Below are 19,305 nucleotides of genomic sequence, written 5' to 3'. Positions count from 1 at the left end.
ATCCAATTGGATGTAAGTTATCATGAACTATTATTGTTGACATCACCAAAAGGTGAATACGTTGGGAGGCAACACTATAAGCCCCTATCTTTCTCAGTGTCCGATTAAAACTCCATAACCATAAGTATTGTGTGAGTGTTAGCAATTGTGGAAGACTATATGATAGTTGAGTATGTGGAGTTTGCTAAATCAAAAGCTCTGACATAGACCCTTCCTGAAAATAAGATGAATTACAATTGTTTGATGACTAAGAATGAAGTTTGCTAGTTTTCAAGAAAGGTTATGGTCTATACTTTAACATGTGAATAGATTGGTACTTGATTTTGAGAAGTTTTATGAGATGAACTACTGTTATGACATATAATCATGCTAGAAAAGGTGATTGAAATTATCATTTATCAAACTTGTGCACCTTCTAGCATTCACACTTCATAAATTCTTTCTTTTATCATTTACCTACTCGAGGACGAGCAGGAATTAAGCTTGGGGATGCTGATACGTCTCCAATGTATCTATAGTTTATGAAGCATTCATGCTATTATCTTATCTGTTTTGGATGTTTATGGGCTTTATTATACACTTTTATATTATTTTTGGGACTAACCTATTAACCAGAGGCCTATCCCATATTGCTGTTTTCTTGCCTATTTCAGTGTTTCGAAGAAAAGGTATATCAAACAGAGTCCAAACGGAATGAAACCTTCGGGGGCGTTATTTTTGGAACGGAAGCAATCCAGGAGACTTGGAGTTGAAGTCAAGGAAGCTTCGAGGTGGCCACGAGGGTGGGGGACTCCCCCCTACTGGGCGCACCCCCTGTCTCGTGGGCCCCTCGTGGCTCCCCCGACCGACTTCTTTCGCCTATATATTCCCATATACCCTAAAAACATCGAAGCGAACAATAGATCAGGAGTTCCGGCGCCGCAAGCCTCTGTAGCCTCCAAAAACCTCTCTGGAGCCTGTTCCAGCACCCTGCCGGAGGGGGAATCCATCACTGGTGGCCATCTTCATCATCCCGGCGCTCTACATGATGAGGAGGGAGTAGTTCACCCGCGGGGCTGAGGGTATGTACCAGTAGCTATGTGCTCTCTCTCTTGTGTTCTCTCTATGGCACGATCTTGATGTACCGCGAGCTTTGCTATTATAGTTGGATCTTATGATGTTTCTCCCCCTCTACTCTCTTGTACTGTCTTGAGTTTTCCCTTTGAAGTTATCTTATCGGTTTGAGTCTTTAAGGATTTGAGAACACTTGATATATGTCTTGCCGTGCTTATCTGTGGTGACAATGGGATATCACGTGATCCACTTGATGTATGATTTGGTGATCAACTTGCGGGTTCCGCCCATGAACCTATGCATAGGGGTTGGCACACGTTTTCGTCTTGACCCTCCGGTAGGAACTTTGGGGCACTCTTTGAAGTACTTTGTGTTGGTTGAATAGATGAATCTGAGATTGTGTGATGCATATCGTATAATCATGCCCATGGATACTTGAGGTGACAATGGAGTATCTAGGTGACATTAGGGTTTTGGTTGATTTGTGTCTGAAGGTGTTATTCTAGTACGAACTCTATGATAGATTCAACGGAAAGAATAGCTTCATGTTATTTTACTACGGACTCTTGAATAGATAGAACAGAAAGGATAACTTTGAGGTGGTTTCGTGCCCTACCATAATCTCTTCGTTTTTTCTCCGCTATTAGTGGCTTTGTGGTGACTCTTTGTTGCATGTTGAGGGATAGTTATATGATCCAATTATGTTATTATTGTTGAGAGAACTTGCACTAGTGAAAGTATGAACCTTAGGCCTTGTTTCCTAGCATTGCAATACCGTTTACGCTCACTTTTACCACTTGTTACCTTGCTGTTTTTATATTTTCAGATTACAAATAACTATATCTACCATCCATATTGCACTTGTATCACTATCTCTTCGCCGAACTAGTGCACCTATACAATTTTCCATTGTATTGGGTGTGTTGGGGACACAAGAGACTCTTTGTTATTTGGTTGCAGGGTCGTTTGAGAGAGACCATCTTCATCCTACGCCTCCCATGGATTGATAAACGTTAGGTCATCCACTTGAGGGAAATTTGCTATTATCCTACAAACCTCTACACTTGGAGGCCCAACAATGTGTACAAGAAGAAGGTTGTGTAGTAGACATCAGCGCCCGGAGCGCGCACTAGCAGGCCTTTGGGCTCCCAAGTAGGGTAGTTGTTATGACTTATCTTTGGCTCCGCGGGTGTCGAGTGAGCCCTCGTGTTGCAGCGGCGCCTTTTCTTGTGAGGAGAGCTTGCCGCAGGCTCGCGAGGTTCTGAGCCTCCTGAGGGGCCTGCTGGCCCATCCTACAGTGCCTCACGAGGGACCAACTGCCAGACCACGTCAAGGTGCGCGCGTGGTGGCCACATCCCTGGCCCCCGAGAGGGGCCTTTGCATGTTCAGGGCTTGACCGTACATGCTCAACGCGTGTGTACCGCACCCAGCCCCCGCTCGTGAGGCGCTCGGGGGGGGGGGTGCAACAGGCATGAGCCTTGCTTTAAAACACAAAACTAGAAAGCGAGAAAACTACACAAGTCAAGAAAACTCCCCCCATTTTTATTTTGGTAAGCACACGAGATTCAAATTCATTCCAAAAATTCGGCAAATTGGGTACAGAAAGAGGGACAAAAGCAAACAGCCGCGTCCGACGCCTAGCTAGTCTTCTGGTCTTCTCACCAGCGCAGAGCTAAGTGCTTCCACTAGGCGTGGGCATAATCATTGGGGGACAGTCTCGATGGCCAGCATGGTGCTTCCACTTGGACGTGGGTGGGAGCCCCCGTGAGGCCCCATGGCGGCACTCAGGAGACTCCGTGGTGTGTACATCCCCACCAATTATTACGTGAGAGTGTCATGAGCGGGGACTGAGGGAGTTCCGGACTAGGGGGTGTCCGGGTAGCCGAACTATCATCATCGGCCGGACTCCAAGACTACGAAGATACAAGATTGAAGACTTCGTCCCGTGTCCGGATGGGACTTTCCTTGGCGTGGAAGGCAAGCTTGGCGATACGGATATGTAGATCTCCTACCATTGTAACTGACTCTGTGTAACCCTAGCCCTCTCCGGTGTCTATATAAACCGGATGGCTTTAGTCCATAGGACGAACAACAATCATACCATAGGCTAGCTTCTAGGGTTTAGCCTCCTTGATCTCGTGGTAGATCCACTCTTGTAACACACATCATCAATATTAATCAAGCAGGACGTAGGGTTTTACCTCCATCAAGAGGGCCCGAACCTGGGTAAAACATAGTGTCCCTTGTCTCCTGTTACCATCCGCCTATACACACAGTTCGGGACCCCCTACCCAAGATCCGCCGGTTTTGACACCGACATTGGTGCTTTTCATTGAGAGTTCCTCTGTGCCGTCACCGATAGGCTCGATGGCTTCTTCGATCATCATCAACGACCTAGTCCAGGGTGAGACCTTCCTCGCCGGATAGATCTTTGTATTCGGCGGCATTGCACTGCGGGCCAATTCGCTTGGCCATCTGGAGCAGATCTAAAGCTACGCCCCTGGCCGTCAGGTCAGATTTGGAAGTTTGAACTTCACGGCTGACATCCGCGGGGACTTGATCCTCGATGGATTCGAGCCACAGCCGAGCGTGCCGCATTGTCATGGCGAGCATGATTTAGCTCTGCAGCCGGACAGTACCCTGGAGGCCGCACTCCAACCCGCTCTGATCTTTAATTTGGAGCCGGCTGTGCAGATCGAGGACGGATGGCTAGACACCGCCTCGGGGGCTGCAACCTCTACGGTGATAGAGCCAAACTCTGACTTTGTCCCTCATGAAGCTCGTGACTCCGAGGTGCCGGACTCCTTGCCGGACTCCGAACCTCCCGCGCCCCCTCTGATCGAATCCGATTGGGCGTCGATCATGGAGTTCACCGCAGCGGACATCTTTCAAAACTCACCTTTTGGCGACATCTTGAGTTCGCTAAAGTATCTCTCGTTATCAGGAGAGCCCCGGCCGGACTGCGGCCAGGACGGTTGGGATGCGGACGATGAAGAAATTCAAAGCCCACCCACCACCCACTTGGTAGCCACTGTCGACGATCTAACCGACATGCTAGATTACGACTCCGAAGACATCGACGGTATGGACGACGACGCCGGAGACGACCAAGAACCAGTGCCTAACGGGCACTGGAAAGCCACCCCAACTCACGACGTATACATGGTGGATACACCAAAAGGAAGCGACAATGAGGAAAAACGGGACGTGGCGAAGGACAACTCCCCCAACAAACAATCAAAACGGTGACACAAGCGCCGCCCGAAGACCAGCCTCGATAAAAATGGTACCCATACGCTCCCGGCCCTAGAGCAGGGCGAAGCAGTGGATGACGCACATGCCACCAAGCAGCCATCCGAACATGATGAACTGGACAAGCAAACCATCCCCGGCGAAGACGATCTCACATCACCAGAGCATACGAACCTTCACAAAAGGCTCATCGCCACTGCAAGAAGTTTGAAGAAGAAAAGGCGGAAGCTCAAAACAGCGGAGGATGCACTCAGAATGAAATGGAGCAAAGTACTCAACACCGCAGATAAATATGGCGCTAGTCACCAGACAAAGAGCTACCCGAAGCGCAAGATGTTGCCCGAATTTGACGAGGAGGCCTTAGAGCCCCCACAGTCAAAAAAGAAAGAAGCCGCCTGGCCGGATAGACGACCAGATGACAGGCCAAGAGCAACAAGGGGCGCCGCACACAAGCCGGCACACGATCAGCATAAAGATCCTCGGAAAAAGGATGACCCAGCCAGGTCTATCTATGGGCCAAAAAAGAAGACTCCTGGAAGCAACATAACCCGCCGAGCATTTGAAGACAACGACACACCCAAATACAGGGGCGCCGCACACCCACTATGTTTCACCGACGAGGTACTGGATCATGGATTTCCAGCGGGATTCAAACCCGTAAACATGGAGGCATATGACGGAACAACAGACCCCGGAGTCTGGGTTGAGGATTATATCCTACACATACATATGGCCAGAGGAGACGATCTCCATGCCATAAAATACCTACCACTCAAGCTCAAAGGGCCAGCTCGGCATTGGCTTAAAATCCTCCCAGAAAATACCATTGGAAGTTGGGAAGAGCTTGAGGATGCGTTTCGAGCAAATTTTCAGGGGACTTATGTCCGCCCTCCGGATGCAGACGATTTAAGTCACATAACTCAACAGCCCGGAGAGTCAGCATGCAAATTCTGGAACAGGTTCCTCACTGAAAAGAACCAAATAGTCGACTGCCCGGACGCTGAAGCCTTAGCAGCCTTTAAACACAACGTCCGAGACGAATGGCTCGCCAGACACCTCGGCCAGGAAAAACCAAGAACAATGGCCGCACTAACAAGCCTCATGACCCGCTTTTGCGCGGGGGAAGACAGCTGGCTGGCTAGATGCAGCACCAGTGACCTGAGTACATCCGAAGTCAGGGATGGAAATGGGAAATCACGACGCAGAAAAGATCAGTGCCGGAATAAGGAAAATGGCCCAAATAGTACGGCGGTCAACGCCGGATTCAAAAGCTCTCGGCCGAACAACAAAACACTACCCCTCAAGGGCAACAGTGATGAGCTATCCAACCTAAACAAGATTCTGGATAGACTATGTCAAATACATGGTACCTCCGGGAAGCCTGCAAACCATACCCACAGAGATTGTTGGGTCTTCAAGCAGTCCGGCCGACTTAACGCCGAACACAAGGGGCTCGACACACCAAGCGAAAGTGACGAATCCCAAAAGCAGCACTCCGGAAAACAGAAGACTTTCCCACTAGAAGTCAAAACAGTGAACTCACTTCATGTGATAACACGAAAACACAGCGCGGCACCTGCCATACCAGGACACCATCCGCAGAATGGGGATAGACCCTACCAAAATTCGCTATAGCAGCACTTCCTTCAAAGGAGTGACGCCAGGCCTTTAAGCCAATTATACGGGCTCTGTACCACTAGAGGTTGTGTTCGGTTCATCCGACAACCTCCATCGCGAAAAGCTCACTCTCCATATCGCCCCATTTTACAGCGGCCATCGAGCACTACTGGGATGCAAAGCTTTTGCCCGCTTTAACGCAATACCACATTACACGTCTCTTATACTTACAATGCCCGGTCCACGCGGCATAATCTCATTAAAGAGTAACTCCGAGTGTTCCTCGACCACGGAGAGCGTGGGGATGCCTCGACAGCCACTCCGACCTTGCAGGTCAAGGCCCCTAAAAACAGGTCATTCAGACCCCGGACACGGTTAGGCGAGTCCGGCGTAAATAAACAAGGGGCTTCCCAGCCACATACCCCCTTTATAAGGGGCCGCGTGTATAAATGATGAGAGCCAATAAAGCTCAGCTTTCTTCATCCTCCAAATTATATTCTATTTTAATACAACTTCTGCATGATATTTCTTGGAAACTAAGTCCTTCTCTTTTACATATGAAGCATGTGCTACACCCGTCCAGGATACAGCACAACGGAGACACAGGCGCAGACGTGCAGCAGGGACCCGTTGCAAGGATTCTTTTCAGATTAAGACCCTGCGTAAACCTTTCTTACTGTCTCTTATTGATACACATCCCCCGGTTTCCCACCATAGCCGAGGAGGAGGCTGGCGTTTTGGCATCGGCCGCGTCAGAAGTTCCTGCCTGTACCTGGACACTAGGGGCTTAGGGCATTGTTCTGCCCGGTATCATAAAGACCGAACACCTTAGGGAGTGTTCAGCGTCTCGAGTTAGGCCTTATATGCATCAGCTCTGAATCATGTCTTTGGTCAAATGTTGGGTTCGCCCGGCTCATGTGTTTTGCTGCCTTACGTTCCGCATCATCGGCTAACGCGGCACCAGGAGAACTACTGCGATTGTGCCCCGGTTCGGCCGGGCGAGCACCTCAGTAGAAAAAGCCGAAAACTGACTGTCATGATATAGCGAGAGACTGGTTAACCACTCGATCGACCATTGGAATGTTTAGAATTCCTCCGCTTTGACGAAGGACCGCTTCCCAGTCAGGCACATACACGCCCTGAGTTCGGAGAAGAGCGGTGCCGCCAGGGGCTATATAGTAGCCCCACATTCGAGCTCCTATGGCTAAGTGAAAGTGATAAAGCATTATAGTCCGGTTGCTTGGTTTGCTACACTATCACCTCCTTAAAAGGACCAAGACGTTGGATTAAGTGTGAAAAAAGCGCTTTTCTTTTTGCAAACACCCCCGCACCATGTGCGTGGGGGCTGAAGCCAAAGACTGCCATCTTTCAGATTATACATACATATACGGCCGCACAGGAGATAGTTCAATACTTGAACACACAAGTATAAAAAGCTATTGCATTATAAACATCATCTCAGAAATCATACATGTCATTCAAACATAACATCTTTCGAGCACTGCGACTCTATTAAATGAGTGCCCTGCAGGACTTCCTCAAAATAGTGCTCGGTGGGGAATCGGCTTTTGTCCGAACCCCGGGATGCAACAGCGGTGGCAGCCATCTCCGCCCAGTATGTCTTACCACGGGCGAGAGCCATCCGTGCACCTTCTATGCACGCCGACCGCTTCATCGCCCCAATACGCAGCACCGCCCCAAGGAATTGCTGCAACAAGCCAAAATAACTCTTCGGCTTGGGCCTTTCCGGCCACAAATGAGTGACCACATCCGTCATGGCAAGTCCGGACAATCTGTTCAGCTCAGCCCACTCAACCAGCCGATCACTCAACGGAAGTGGACGCTCCGGACTATGGAATTGAGACCAGAAAAGCTCTTCCATTTCGTGATCCTTCTGGCTTTGGAAGTGCACGACTGCGTCCGCCGCACTCGCTGCCAAGTCCAGATAAGGATCCTCCGCACCGTACAATCGACCCAGCTGAGCATACTTCGGATCCGTGAACTTCCTACGCAGCATAAAGGGCTTTCCGGCCACAATGTCTCTGACCTGACGCAGTTCCTCCTTCATAGCCCGCATCGCACTACGGGCATCCTTGGCTTCGGCGTCGGCCTTCTTCAGGTCCTCTTGCTCCGCTCGGCGTTCTCTTTCAAGAACCTCCTGGCGGTCGGTAGCAACTTTTAATTTCGCGGCCATTCCGGCCATCTCCTCCCTGCTTCGGTAGTAAGCAGCCTTTTCGGCTTCTAGCTCTTCCGCTGCCTTCGAGGCAGCCGCCTCGCTTTTTCTGGCTTTCTCCTTGGCCCGAGCAAGTTCTGCTCGAAGGTCTTCCACAGTAGCAGCACCATCTGCATCAAGCATACATATTGTAAGGAATGGGCGTCAGCTCCCTTACTAGGCGACCGCGGAGCAACCACATACCTTGTGACTCATCAAGTCGTTTATTGACCAGCGAGATGTCCGCATCCGCAACGTCGAGTTGCCTTTTCAGCTCGGCAAATCCATCAGTCCGGCTGGCCACCGTACGTTCCACCACCTTCATAGGAAAGGCGACAATCCATAACTGAGATTATGATCCTCGGCATGCTGTCGCTTTCGACAGCATACCAAGTCTCAGGGGCTACTATCTATACAGGGCGCACTTCATGTGCAAAACTGTCAAAAGGTATGTCATTTTTTGCGTACCTCAAACCCCGTCAGCAAACTTCCGACGGCCTCACGCAACCCGCTTTCGACAGACGAGATCCTCTCAATCACCCTACTCATTAATGTGCGGTGATCTTCTGAGATAGACGCCCTCTTGAGCAAATCCAGCAGCTCCGCCGGCCGTACTCCAATGGGTGCCGAACTCTCCGGCCCCGCCGGACTCGGGGAGACCCTCCGTGACGACACCTCAGGGTCACCTGCCCTGCACGATGGGGTGGCAGATGGAGGCGTTTCACTCTCCATCATCTCCGGACGAAGGTCTCCCGACGATGAGCTGTGCTGAGATGGGCTGAGATCCGAACTACAAGGTGAAAACTTCGGTTACCCTTAGAAATTAAGCAGGGATGTCCACTATTACAAAATCCCCCTTTTTTTACTTACGGCTCGCTAGAGGGCTGATTCCTTCGAGGAGATAGTACGGCCGGGGCTCTTCCCGGCACAGGACCTTCCGGTACAGATTTCTTTCCCCGCTTTGAGGCCTTGGCCTCCGGGTCTTCGGAAGCGGTCCTCTTCTCCCCCTGGAAGGAGGGACTCTCGATTCCTCCCTTACTGAAAGCCTCCTTGGCAAAGGTGGTAGTTCCCTGTGCGCCCATTCGCCCTCCTCCGAAGGTGCAACCTCCAACATTTTGATTAAACCGGGATCCTGCATGGTCTCAGGGAGGGGGGCCGGACACCGTATCAGTTTTGCTTGCGCTATCCACTCCTGTCCAAGGGATAGCTGGTTAAAAGGAAAACCCACGATAAATAAATGGATGATGTGTCCGGACACGGGGCTACTTACTTGAGTATCAGGGCGATTGCAGCTTAGGCCAGCATCCTCGGTCAATTCCAGACGCATCTCTTGCGATCCGAAGAACAGTTTGTACATCTCCGCGGGTGTCAAACCCATGAAGTGTTGAAGAGCTCGTGGCCCATCCGGATTAAATTCCCACAGGCAGAGGGGGCGACGTTTGCAGGGCAGTAGGCGCCGGATCAACATAACCTGTACCACTACGACCAGATTGATCTCCCTTACTTGGAGGCCTCGAATCCGGTCCTGCAAGAGGGGTACGTCTTTGGATGGCCCCCAGTCACGCCCCTTGTTGACCCATGACGTCAGCTATTGTGGAGGGCCCGAGCGGAAGACGGGCAGCGGCCTCTGCCTGCTGCCCCTGGGAGCGGTGATATAGAACCACTCCTGTTGCCACACGCCGAGCTCCTCCTGAAAAGAGCCCTCGGGCCATGGAGCATCGCCCCTCTTGCTTATAACCGCCCCTCCGCACTCTGCCTGACGCCCCTCAATCATCTTCGGCTCCACATTGAAGGTTTTTGAGCCACAAGCCGAAGTGAGGGGTAGGTCGGAGGAAGGCTTCGTAGACGACAATGAATGATGAGATGTGGAGGATGGACTCCGGAGCCAAGTCGTGGAACTCCAGCCGATAGTAAAACATGAGCCCCCTCACGAAGGGATCCGTCGGGAATCCTAAACCCCGATGGAGGTGAGACACGAACACGACCCTCTCGCCAAGCTCGGAAGTAGGGATAACTTTCCCTCGGGCTGGCAGCCTATGCGAAATCTCATAGGTTAAGTACCTAGCGTCTCTCAGCTTTAGCACGTCCTCTTCCGTGATGGAGGAGGGCATCCACCGGCCCCGTAGGTCAGGGCCGGACATTGTCGAAGATCGAAGGTACCCGAATCTGGAGCCCTGGGTGTTGGAACTCGGGGCGAGGGGCGAATTCGATAGAGGATTGAAGGAAAAGAACGGGCCTTGGTCTCATTATAAAGAGGAAGAATACCAAGAGCCGTCCCCGTGACCATTTGGAACCCGCCTTCGATGGAGGGGGCGTGGCAACGGGCGCGGTTGGGTTACCCACGTCCGTATTGATGGGAATACCGGAATAAGGGGAACATGATCTCTGCTTCGACAGGACGTGCCAAGAAAACCGCTTTGCTAAACGCGCTGAGGTGGTACAATAAAAACAATTCTAGTAAAGGCTTGGTAGTAGTGTGACATCACACCACAAGATACGTCAGCAGATTGAACTTGTGTCATATTATTCTCTCTACGGTGGTACGTGGAATTTATCTTTGCAGAGCCGTACACTATCCTGATGTTCACAATCTTCTATAAATTATTCGGAGGAAGAACCCGCCTTGCAATGCCGAAGACAACATGCGCGCCAGACTCGTCGTCATTGAAGCCTGTTTCAGGGGCTACTGAGGGAGTTCCGGACTAGGGGGTGTCCGGATACCCGAACTATCATCATCGGCCAGACTCCAAGACTATGAAGATACAAGATTGAAGACTTCGTCCCGTGTCCGGATGGGACTTTCCTTGGCGTGGAAGGCAAGCTTGGCGGGATATGTAGATCTTCTACCATTGTAACCGACTCTGTGTAACCCTAGCCCTCTCTGGTGTCTATATAAACTGGATGGCTTAAGTCCATAGGACGAACAACAATCATACCATAGGCTAGCTTCTAGGGTTTAGCCTCCTTGATCTCGTGGTAGATCCACTCTTGTAACACACATCATCAATATTAATCAAGCAGGACGTAGGGTTTTACCTCCATCAAGAGGGCCCGAACCTGGGTAAAACATCGTGTCCCTTGTCTCCTGTTACCATCCGCCTAGACGCACAGTTCGGGACCCCCTACCCGAGATCCGCCGGTTTTGACACCGACAGGGACCTTCACAGGCACGGGGCCTTGCTTCATGTCGACTGACGAGGGCCCCGCCCTGCGCCGCCCCCGATCACCGTTGGGGCGTCCAAAAACTAGGACGATACCAAGGGGCAAGAAGGACGCTGGCGGCGCCCTCGGCGACCGTAGGCCCTCCGCCGGGGGAAGGGCTCGCCGGAGCCTTCCCCGGCGGCGGACCAACCACCGAGCTGCGCCTTCCACCATGCAGTATGAGGGAGGCCCTAGCCCCGGGCTCCCCCCACACCGCTCCCAAGGCCCTTCGTCCACCTGCGGTAGGGCCGCCACCCTGGGGGCCTTGGTGGTGGCTGCGGCTTGGTTCACCTGCGATCCATGGTTAGTGCAATCGTGCTCCTGAGGTGTTGGCTGTACCCAGTGGTTGTTGTCATCGAAGGCATTGGTGGAGCCTTGCAGTGGCCCACAGAGAGCCTCAGCCTCGTGTGCTTCCAGCACCCAGCCTGGCGTGAGGATCGGCTGGGGTCTTCTCCTGATGCGTACCTTAGGTCCATCGCGATTGGCACGTAGTCCTCCGGGCTGGCCGCGCCTGAGTCGCTGCCCGGTTGCCTTGCGCTGCTGCCCTCCGGGCCCAGCATCAGGTCCTGATGGCTGAGGGCTGGTGCCCCGGCGCAGCCCCAGGGGAGGCCGCTTGGGTTCGCCCCACCCCAGGGCGACATGTTTGAAGTAGAGCGGGCTGCGCCGTGGGGTAGGCCGATGCCGAGAGGCTCTTCAGGGCCCCCCAAGAGGGGGCGCGCGGGCGTAGCGTGGGTGAGCACGCATCCCTGATACGTCTCCAATGTATCTATAATTTTTGATTGCTCCATGCTACTTTATCTACTGTTTTAGGCAATATTGGGCTTTATTTTCCACTTTTATATTATTTATGGAACTAACCTATTAACCGGAGGCCCAGCCCAGATTTGCTGTTTTATGCCTATTTTAGTGTTTCGAGGAAAAGGAATATCAGACGGAGTCAAAACGGAACGAAATCAACTTGAGAAGTTAATTTTGGAAGGAAACCAACCTGATGGGCTTGGAGTGGATGCCAAGGGAGTCCCGGGCTGTCCACGAGGGTGGAGGGCGCGCCCCCCTACCTCGTGAGCAACCCGGAGGTCCACCGACGTACCCCCTGCACCCATATATACCTACGTACCCTAAAACTTCTAGAACAAAAGATAGATCGGGAGTTCCGCTGCCGCAAGCCTCTGTAGCCACCAAAAACCAATCGGGACCCCGTTCCGGCACCCTGCCGGAGGGGGATCCCATCACCGGAGGCCATCTTCATCATCCCGATGCTATCCATGACGAGGAGGGAGTAGTTCACCCTCGGGGGTGAGGGTATGTACCAGTAGCTATGTGTTTGATCTCTCTCTCTCTCTCATGTTCTCTCTCGTGTTCCTCTATGGCACGATCTTGATGTATCCCGAGCTTTGCTATTGTAGTTGGATCTTATGATGTTTCTCCCCCTCTACTCTCATGTGATGAATTGAGTTTCCCCTTTTGAAGTTATCTTATCGGATTGAGTCTTTTATGAACACTTGATGTATGTCTTGCATGGGATAACCGTGGTGACAATGGGTTATTCTATTGATCCACTTGATGTATGTTTTCGTGATCAACTTGCGGGTTTCGTGACACTTGGGAACTTATGCATAGGGGTTGGCACACGTTCTTGACTCTCCGGTAGTCGCTTTGGGGCACTCTTTGAAGTACTTTTATGTTGGTTGGCTGAATCTGAGATTGTGTGATGCATATTGTATAATCATGACCACGGATACCTGAGGTGACAATGGAGTATCTAGGTGAAATTAGGGTTTTGGTTGATTTGTATCTTAAGGTGTTATTCTAGTATGAACTCTTTTATAGATTGATCCGAAAGAATAGCTTTATGGTGGTTTCGTACCCGACAATAATCTCTACGTTTGTTCTCCGCTATTAGTGGCTTTGGAGTGACTCTTTGTTGCATGTTGAGGGCTTGTCATATGTTCTATCTATGTTATTATTGTTTAGAGAACTTACACTAGTGAAAGTATGAACCCTAGGCCTTGTTTCCTATCATTGCAATACCGTTTACTCTCACTTTTACCGCTTGTTACCTTGCTGTTTTTATTATTTCAGATTACAAAAACCCATATCTACTATCTATTTTGCACTCGTATCTTCATATCTTCGCCGAACTAGTGCACCTATACAATTTACCATTGTATTGGGTGTGTTGGGTACACAAGAGACTTTTTGTTATTTGGTTGCAGGGTTGTTTGAGAGAGACCATCTTCATCCTACGCCTCCTATGGACTGATAAACCTTAGGTCATCCACTTGAGCGAAATTTGCTACTGTCCTACAAACCTGTGCACTTGGAGGCCCAACAACGTCTACAAGAAGAAGGTTGTGTAGTAGACATCAAGCTCTTTTCTGGCTCTGTTGCCGGGGAGGTGAGTGCTTGAAGGTATATCTTTAGATCTTGCAATCGAATCTTTTTCTTTCTTGCTTTAGCACTAGTCTAGTTTATAAAAGAAAATTACAAAAAAATGGAGTTGAGTTTGTCGCATACGCTTCACCTTTTTAATATCTTTCTTGAGTATGATGGAAAGGATAATTGTGCTCAAGTACTAGAAGAATAAATCTATAGAATGTTTTTATATGATGAGCATGATTGCAATGTTGTTAGTACGAATTCCTTGAATATCCATGATGCTAATGATATGCAAAGCCACAAGCTTGGGGAAGCTATGTTTGATGAATATGATATATTTTGTCCCCCAAGCTTTGCTGAGCAAATTTACTATGATGAAAGCATGCCTCCTATCTATGATGATTATTGTGATGATACGTATGCTATAAAGAAAAGTTTGCTTATGTGGAGAGTAGTAAATTTTCTATGCTTGTAGATCATGAAAACAATGCTTTAGGTGCTGGTTATATTGTTTAATTCATTCATGATGCTACTGAAAATTATTATGAGGGAGGAACATATGCTTGTAGGAATTGCAATAATGTCAAGTTTCCTCTCTATGTGCTTAAATTTTTAAAGCTATGCTTGTTGTGCCATCCTATGCTAGTTGATTATTGTTCCCATAAGTTATTTTCTCACAAAATCCCTATGAATAGGAAGTGGGTTAGGCTTAAATGTGCTATTCATATGCTTCATGATGCTCCCGTTATGTTTCAATCCTTATCTTTTATGTGAGCATCATTGTCATCATCATGCCTAGCTGAAAGGCATTAAAGAAAAGCGCTTGTTGGGAGACAACCCAATATTTATCCTTACTGTTTTTGTGTGTCCACATCATTATGCTACTGTAGTAATCATGTTTTATAGCTTTTGTTTCAATAAAGTGTCAAGTAGAACCTTTGGGAAGACTTGGGTGAAGTTTATGTGATCTTGCTGTGAAAAACAGAAACTTTAGCGCTCACGAGATTACCTGCCATTTTTTTACTGGAGAGTGGTTTTAGGTTGATTCTTTTTGCAGATGATTAATAGACAAATTTCTCAGGTCCAGAAATTTATTTCATAATTTTTGGGGTTCCATAAGTATACGTTTAATACAGATTACTACAGACTGTTCTGTTTTTGACAGATTCTGTTTTCTATGTGTTGTTTGCTTATTTTGATAAATCTATGGCTAGTATTAAGTGGTATGAACCATATAGAAGTTAGAATACAGTAGATATTACACCAATATGAATTTATAATGAGTTCATTACAGTACCTAAGTGGTGGTTTTATTTTCTTATACTAACGGAGCTTACGAGTTTTGTGTTGAGTTTTGTGTGGTTGAAGTTTTCAAGTTTTGGGTAAGGATTCGATGGACAATGGAATAAGGAGTGGCAAGAGCCTAAGCTTGGGGATTCACAAGGCACCCCAAGTTAATATTCAACCAAGACCCTAAGCTTGGGGGTGCCCCGGAAGGCATCCCCTCTTTCGTCTTCGTTCATCGGTAACTTTACTTGGAGCTATATTTTTATTCACCACATGATATGTGTTTTGCTTGGAGCGTCATTTTATTTTGTTAGTTTTTTGTTTTTTGTTAGTTAGAATAGTGTTTTATCTCTTTAGTTTCAATAAAAAGTCAAGGATAGCCTTTGCCATGCTTATTTTGATAGTTTGCATGTTGCTGTTTGAAAACATAAAGTTTACCACTGTTGCAAAAATTCCCTAGAAAAGTCAGAGCATGGTATAACGTTGAATCTTTTTGCATATTGAGATCTGATAAATTTATTACAGTGGGAATTTTAGTTCATAATTTTTGGAGTCAGGGAAGTATTGATACTGTTGCATTCTTTACAGACTGTACTGTTTTGACAGATTGCTGTTATGGTTGCATTATTTGCATTTATTTGCTTGTTTAATGATTCTATTTGATGATAGGAGTATTAAATATACAGAGGCATTTAGTATGCAATGTTGAATAATAATTTTAGTGATTTGTTACAGTAGAAAATGATAAGGTTTTGCATTGGTTTATACTAACCTATCTCACGAGTTCTTGTTGAGTTTGTTGTGAATGAAGCTTTTTATAAAAAGAGAAACCATGATATGAGAGGAATTAAGGAGACACAAAAGTTCAAGCTTGGGGATGCCCAAGGCACCCCAAGATAATATTTTAAGAAGTCTCAAGCATCTAAGCTTGGGGATGCCCCAGTAGGCATCCCACCTTTCTTCTTCAACAACTATCGGTTAGTATCGGTTGAGCTTAAGTTTTTGCTTCTTAACATGAGTTGTGCTATCCTTGCATTGTAGTTTTCTTTAGCTTTGCTTGCTGTTCAATAAAGTACCAAGATCTGAAATTCTTTATTGAGAGAGATCCTTACACAAACTGGAATTTGTTAGAATACTCTATGTGCTTCACTTATATCTTTTGAGCTTGATAGTTTTGCTCATAGTGCTTCACTTATATCTTTTGAGCGTGATAATTTTTGCTCTAGTACTTCACTTAGATCTTTAGAGCATGGTGGTGGATTTTTTTTAAAGAAACTATTTGATCTCTCATGCTTCACTTAGATTATTTCGAGAGTCTTTAACAACATGGTAATTTCCTTAATGTTAATATACTTGGTGTTCAAGATATGTGAAACTTTCTTTTGAGTGTGTTGAATACTAAGATAAGTTTGATGCTCGATAATTGTTTTGAGATATGAAGGTGATAATATCATAGTCGTGCTAGTTGGGTTATTATGAATTTGAGAAATACTTGTGTTGAAGTTTGCAAATCCCGTAGCATGCACATATGGTTAAAGTTATGTAACAAATTTGAAATATGAAGTGTACCTGGCTTGTGCATCCTTATGAGTGGCGGTCGGGGACGAGCGATGGTCTTTTCCTACCAATCTATCCCCCTAGGAGCATGCGTGTAGTACTTGAATTTTTGATGACTTCTAAATTTTTGCAATAAGTATATGAGTTCTTTTGACTAATGTTGAGTCCGTGGATTATACGCACTCTCACCTTTCCGCCATTGCTAGCCTCTTCGGTACCGTGCATTGCCCTTTCTCACCTTGAGAGTTGGTGCAAACTTCGCCGGTGCATCCAAACCCCGTGATATGATACGCTCTATCACACATAAACCTCCTTATATCTTCCTCAAAACAGCCACCATACCTACCTATTATGGCATTTCCATAGCCATTCCGAGATATATTGCCATGCAACTTCCACCATCATCATCATCACATACATTACTTTTGTCATATTGCCATTGCATGATCTTGTAGTTGACATCGTATTTGTGGCAAAGCCACCATGTATTATTTTTATACATGTCACTCTTGATTCATTGCACCATCCCGGTACACCGCCGGAGGCATTCATATAGAGTCATATCTTGTTCTAAGTTTCGAGTTGTAATTCATGTGTTGTAATTTATAGAAGTGTGATGATCATCATTATTAGAGCATTGCCCAAATAAAAAAAGGAGAAAGGCCAAAAAAAAGAAGGCCCAAAAAAAATAAAAAATAAAAAGGGCAATGCTACTATCTCTTTTTCCACACTTGTGCTTCAAAGTAGCACCTTGTTCTTCATGTAGTGAGTCTCATGGGTTATCACTTTTCATATACTAGAGGGAATTTTTCATTATAGAACTTGGCTTGTACATTCCTACAATGGGCTTCCTCAAAATGCCCTAGGTCTTCGTGAGCAAGCAAGTTGGATGCACACCCACTAGTTTTCTTTTGTTGAGCTTCATAGCTCTAGTGCATCCGTTGCATGGCAATCCCTACTCCTCATGTTGACATCAATTGATGGGCATCTCCATAGCCCATTGATTATCCTCGTCAATATGAGACTTTCTCCTTTTTTGTCTTCTCCGCACAAGCCCCATCATCATATTCTATTCCACCCATAGTGCTATATCCATGGCTCACGCTCATGTATTGCGTGAAGGTTGAAAAAGTTTGAGATTATTTGAGTATGAAACAATTGCTTGGCTTGTCATCGGGGGTATAGAAGTTGGGAACATCTTTGTGTGATGAAAATGAAGCATAGCCTAACTATATGATTTTGTAGGGATGAACTTTCTTTTGCCATGTTATTTTGAGAAGACATGATTGCTTTGATTAGTATGCTTGAAGTATTATTATTTTTGTGTCAATATGAACTTTTGTCTTGAATCTTTCGGATCTGAATATTCATATCACAAGTAAGAAGAATTACATTTGAAATTATGCCAAAGTATCACTCTGCATCAAAAAATTCTTTTTTATCATTTACCTACTCGAGGACGAGCAGGAATTAAGCTTGGGGATGCTTGATATGTCTACAACGTATCTATAATTTTTGATTGCTCCATGCTACTTTATCTACTGTTTTAGGCAATATTTGGCTTTATTAACCACTTTCATATTATTTTTGGGACTAACCTATTAACCGGAGGCCCAGCCCAGATTTGCTGTTTTATGCCTATTTCAGTGTTTCGAGGAAAAGGAATATCATACGGAGTCAAAACAGAATGAAATCAACTGGAGAAGTTAATTTTGGAAGGAAACCAACCTGATGGGCTTGGACTGCACGCCAAGGGAGTCCCGAGCTGTCCACGAGGGTGGAGGGCGCGCCCCTGGGCGCGCCCCCTACCTCGTGAGCAACCCGGAGGTCCACCGACGTACCCCCTGCACCCATATATACCTACGTACCCTAAAACTTCCAGAACAGAAGATAGATCGGGAGGTCCGCCGCCGCAAGCCTCTGTAGCCACCGAAAACCAATCGGGACCCCGTTCCGGCACCCTGCCGGAGGGGGATCTCATCACCGGAGGCCATCTTCATCATCCCGGTGCTAGCCCTGACGAGGGGGGAGTAGTTCACCCTCGGGGCTGAGGGTATGTATGTAACACCCCGGATGTAACTTTCCATCTTTGTAACTCCAACTCTTGCCATTTTCGGCCATGTGTTATGATATTCCCTCCGTGGTTGGGTTTTATCTTTTGTTTTGCATTTTATTCATGTCATGCATATCATATCATGTCATCATGTGCATCTCATTTGCATACGTGTTCGTCTCATGCATCCGAGCATTTTCCCTGTTGTCCGTTTCGCAATCCGACACTCCCACATGCACCGGCGCAACCCTCTTGTCTCTTTTCGTGTGCAGGTGTTAAACATTCTCGGAATGGACCAAGCCTTGCCAAGTGGCCCTGGTATAGCACTGGTAGACCGTCTGTCAAGTTTCGGCTCATTTGGAGCTCGTTTGGTACTCCAACGGTTAACCGCACAACCGCAAAGGCCTCTTTTGAGTTGCAGCCCAACACCCCTCCAAAACAGCCCAATAACCCATCTAAGTCACTTCCATGCTCTCCGTCATCGGATCACGATCGTGTGGGCGAAAACTACACCTCATTTGGACACTCCTAGCTCCTTCTACCAATAAAAACACCTCCTCCTCCGAAATTCCGGATCAAACCCTAGCCCCGCTCCTCTCCCCGCCGCCGGACGTGTCCGATTCGGGCCGGACACGTCCGACCGCGGCTCTGGACCAATTGGGGGCTGCCACGTGTCGCTCCGGCGCCTGCCGCC

This window comes from Triticum dicoccoides, chromosome 4B (assembly GCF_002162155.2).
Source record: "Triticum dicoccoides isolate Atlit2015 ecotype Zavitan chromosome 4B, WEW_v2.0, whole genome shotgun sequence".
Classification (NCBI taxonomy): domain Eukaryota; kingdom Viridiplantae; phylum Streptophyta; class Magnoliopsida; order Poales; family Poaceae; genus Triticum; species Triticum dicoccoides.
Note: the sequence above shows the minus strand (reverse complement) of the source record.